Consider the following 5,160-nt stretch of genomic DNA (forward strand, 5'->3'; position numbering starts at 1 on the left):
GTAAAGATGAAGATCTCTAAATACAGAGAATGCAAGCAGTGTGCCTAACTTTGCTTAGAAAGTGCTGACAGGAGCGAGGAGTTTCACTAGCATTTCCTGTCTCAAAAACAAGTTCTCCATTTCATATTCAATGACAGTAAAACAAGGATGAGAAACTGTTACAGTTTGTTCAAAAGCAGAAGCTAGAATCATTTCAAAGAAAGACAGGGCAAAATTAAAACTGAAACTCCACTTCTACCTCTCTGTAGAAGCAGTGGAGTGTATCTCCTTGAGGCTTCTACTGCCTTGCTGCAAGTGAAATTTATTAACCGCAGAAGTGTCTTTCACTTGTGTCTTAAATGAAGGTGTATCTTACTGTTTTTGATACTAACCAAGTCATCTTCTGGGAACCAAAAATAGTTTTTGTGGCTTTATGAAAAGTCTGGCCTTTCCACGGCATGCGTATCCATTGACCTCACTTCTGAGAGCTTTAGGCTAATTTGGTAATTAGACTAATTTGCACCATTAATTAAAATGCTCTATGAAATAACCCAAATCCCAATGCAAAGAAGAACAGCGTGGTATACAGATGTTTGTTTTTTTTTAATTTAAAAACATTTAATAGTCTTCTTGGGTTCCAGAATCAGATTTTAAAAAATTAACTATCCGTAAAAAAACTCACAAAACCCACTTTTATCGGGAGGTTCCATTCATTCTTCATGACTGTGGTGGACCATCCATTATTTTAATACACTATAAAATTTCAAAGTTGGTGACAAAACAAGAAATAAAAATGGAGGGAATTCTCATGGCTTCATGGGTATTTAGTTAGGAAGGGTAATGTGGGGAAGCTGTCACACAGGAGGCAAAAAATTGCAGAGACTAAATATGTAAGGTATATTTATAGCTTCCTCAGCCATTCTCTTTGCCTAAAATGACCTTTTCTTTTTTCTTTTTTAGACAGTCTCACTCTGTTGCCCAAGCTACAATGCAGTGGCACGATCTTGGCTCACTGCAACCTTCGCCACTGGGATTCAAGATTCTCGTACCTCAGCCTCCTGAGTAGCTGGGACTACAGGTGCACACCACTATGCATGGCTAATCTTTTTTTATTGTTAGTAGCGATGGGATTTCCCCATATTGGCCAGGCTGGTCTTAAAATCCTGACCTCAGGTGATCTGCCCGCTTCAACCTCCCAAAGTGCTGGGATTACAGGTGTGAGCCACTGCACCCGGTCCTCTTTTTCTTATTTCTGAGTGATATTCTCATTCATCAAGGCTCAATTCAAATATTACTTCCTGTCAGAAATTCTTTTGTCTCTATCCTCAAACCTCACATTTGCTGCTTTCTTACTTTTGGTTTCTGTAGTCATTTCTTAACAGATCATATTATTGATTTTTAGTTTTGTAGTTTTATCCCCTAATAGGCTCTAATTTCCTTGAGAATATGAATCATTCATCCTTACAATTCTTACAATATACATATTGTCTAGTATACAGTAGATAAAGTTTGTTAAAGGGTTTGGAATAAGGAGTTAGTAGCTGAAAATGACCTAAAATGCTCTCTACTTTCAAGTTATAAACCCACACATTCCTCTGTTTCTCTGTATGTGTCTGTCACTGCTTAGATGATACATGGTCTAACACCCCATCTATTAAGACATCTTCAAATGTCAGACTCCCATTTCTAACAGTACTACACAATTGTGTGTTATTTTAAACCTTTCAAACGTCTTTTGCATCAATCACTTTATTTAGCTCTTACAGTAATTCTATGAAGTTTGTGGATGAGAAAACAGAAACAACAAGCATCAATGACTTTGGACTACAGCTCAGGTCTTTTGAACCCTCGCTATAATTCCCTTTGGTCCAGAGCTTACAGTTTTTAAACTTTTTACTTTCAAATACTTTCAAACTTACAGAAAAGTTGCAAGAATAGTGCAAAGATCACCCATATACTTCACACAGATTCACTATTGTTAACATTTTACCACATTTGATTTCTCTCTCCCACCCTGCCCACATATATACAGGACCATTTGAAAGTGAGCTGCAGATGTCATGCTGCTTTACTTCTAAATACATCAGTGTGTATTTCTTAAGAACAAGCATATTCATCTATGTACTGTAGTAAAATGATCAAGCCTAGGAAATTTGACATTGATATAATATTTTAATCAATACACCTAATACAAGTTTGCAAATTTTTCTAATTGTGTCTTTTATGAATTATGACTTTTTTTCTGATTCAGAATTGAACAGAATCACACATAGCATTTACTTCTTATATCTTTTTAGTCTCCTTTAATCTGGAAGTGTCCATTACTCTTTTTATTTTGTGGATATTTTTAAGAGTTCAGGGCATTTATTTTGTAGAAAGGAAATTAATTTGGGTTTGTTTAATGCTTTTGTATGATTCAATCCAGGTTATGCAAGTTAGCATGTAAAAATACCATGTAAGAATAATACTGTTTTCTTCTTAATACATCACATTAGGAGGCATGTGATGTCAGTTTGTCCCAACACTGGTGATGTCCACCAGATTTCTCCACTATAAAGTTATTACTTTTCCATTTTTAGTGATGTCCAGAGTTTTTATTTAAAAAGAAAATCTAGGGCTAATTGTTGTGTAGGCACCTGGTGTGCCCCAACTCGTAGATTCTTGGACCTAATTTTACACCAATCATCACTGAGACCACTGTTCTTGGCTAGGTAAAAATCAACATCACTATTGACATTGATATAATATTTTAATCAATACACCTAATACAAGTTTGTAAATTTTTCTAATCATGTCTTTTATGAATTATGACTCTTTTACTGGTTCAGAATTGAACAGGATCACACATAGCATTTTACTTCTTATATCTTTTTAGTCTCCTTTAATCTGGAAGTGTCCATTATTCAGCCTACACTTGCCTTTTCTTTTCTTTTTTTCTCTTTTCTTAATTCTTCTTTTCTTTTCCTTTTTTTTTTTTTTGAGGTGGAGTCTTGCTGTGCTGCCCATTGCAGAGTGCACTCAGCCTCATGGGTTCAACTGATTCTCCCGCCTTAGCCTCCCAAGTAGCTGGGATTACAGGTACCTGCCATCAAGCCCAGCTAATTTTTTATTTTTAGTAGAGACAGGGGTTTCACCATGTTGGCAAGGCTAGTGTCAAACTCCTGACCTCACGTGATCAGCCTGCCTCAGCCGCCCAAAATGCTGGGATTATAGATGTGAGCCACTGTGCCAGGCCACACTTGGCTTTTCTTAATTTCTGCCCCATTGCTAACTCTACAGGGCAACTGGGGTGTCTGTGGTAGGTAACAGATCTGCCTCACACATTGTATACGAGAGGTTAATATCATTAAGGCAAATCGTGACCTATCAGGGACAGACCCCAGTGGATAAATGCCACCTTCTTCTGTCCCTTGTTTGCAGAATTTTGAGGCTCATTCTATATGGATCTTTAGAGGATTTTCAATGGATCATGATCTGTGGTCATGTTCAGCTTGAGACCTTCTTCCCCTGATACTGCTTGCCCTTTCTTCCCTATTTTACTCTCTCCAGTCCATTCACTCCTTAAAACTTAGGATCATTTCCCAAAATAATCCCTTGCACATAAGCCCTTGTTTCATCATTTTAAAAAGAGATCTATACTAATACAATTATACCTACTGTTAATAGAGTTAGTGGGTCCACAGTTAGTGGGTCAGGTAGGTGACAGATTAGAAGTTAGCAGTACAAATAGAGGAATGCATCTTTCTTAGGTGCTGACCTAAGTAGACCTTCCTTCTTAACCCCGAAACAAAGACACAGTACTGGCCACATTAATGCCTCTGTAGGCTCTGATAATGACATTGACACTTCTCTCCAGTCAATGTTTCTTACCTTCCCTTTCCTTCTCCTCTTTCCTCCTTTTTCCCCCTCCTTTCCCTTCCCTTCCCTTCTCTTCCCTTTTCTTTCCTTTCCTTTTCTTTTCTTTTCTTTCTCTTTTTGAGACAGGGTCTCACTCTGTTGTCCAGGCTGAAGTGTAGTGGTGCAGTCATGACTCACTGCAGCCTCAATTTACTGGGCTCAAGTGATTTTTCCACTTCAGCCTTCTGAGAAGCTGGGATTACAGGCATGTGCCACCATGCCTGGCTAATTGTTAAATTTTTTTGTAGAGAAAGGGTCTTGCTATGTTGCCAGGGTCAGTTTTAGACTCCTGGGTTCAAGTGATCCTCCCACCTTGGCCTCCCAAAGTGCTGGGATTATAGGAATGAGTCACTGTGCCCGACCCATGTTTCTTCTCAGCCTACTTCCACACCAGTGCAGTGCCTTCCAATCTGTAATCCCTGAGAGTATTGCAAGAGAATGAAAAGGGCTTAGTGAAAGTGATTGCTCTGCTTAAACTGCATGCATCTCTTCCCCCTATTTCTCATCATACTGCCCTTTAGCGCTCCTTTTTCTTTCCACTAATGATTTTCCCTTTGTCCTTGCCCATTTCTCTCTGATAGACAACTCATTTCCCTTTTGTCCTCTCTGATAGAAAATTTGACCCTGTGTATGTATGTTTCCTAGAAGAAAGCAGAACCGTGATTAAACACCCAGTGAATAATTTGGGATGCTGATGAAATCAAGGAAGACTGGAAAAGCAACCTGCTGGGTGTGCTGTGGAGAGATTTCCTATACTGGGCAGAAGGTTAGATAAAAGATTCTCTGTGGTGTCTTCTATCTCTGGGAGTTTATGCTAGAAATGTCAACTTAATTAAATTGCAGCGCCTGTCAACAATCCAAGGGCAAAAGTTTGCTCCAGATCTACAATTCAGCCTCATTATCTTAGGGGGAATGTGACCGAGTATCGTATAACACCACCAGTATGAAAAGAACGAAATCCACACAGCCTGCATAATTATAGGTGCAGAGAAGAAGAAATTGATGACACAATATTAAGGTTTATTTTTGCCACCTATAAACATGTCAACATTGTATTATCTCATTATCTCAGATTTTTATTCAATTCTATGACAGCTAATGGTAACCACTACATCTGTCAATTAAAAAAAGATAAACTGGCGGGGCGCGGTGGCTCAAGCCTGTAATCCCAGCACTTTGGGAGGCCGAGACGGGTGGATCACGAGGTCAGGAGATCAAGACCATCCTGACAAACACGGTGAAACCCCGTCTCTACTAAAAAAAATACAAAAAACTAGCCGGGCG

Source organism: Mandrillus leucophaeus, unplaced genomic scaffold (assembly GCF_000951045.1).
Source record: "Mandrillus leucophaeus isolate KB7577 unplaced genomic scaffold, Mleu.le_1.0 Scaffold796, whole genome shotgun sequence".
Classification (NCBI taxonomy): Eukaryota; Metazoa; Chordata; class Mammalia; order Primates; family Cercopithecidae; genus Mandrillus; species Mandrillus leucophaeus.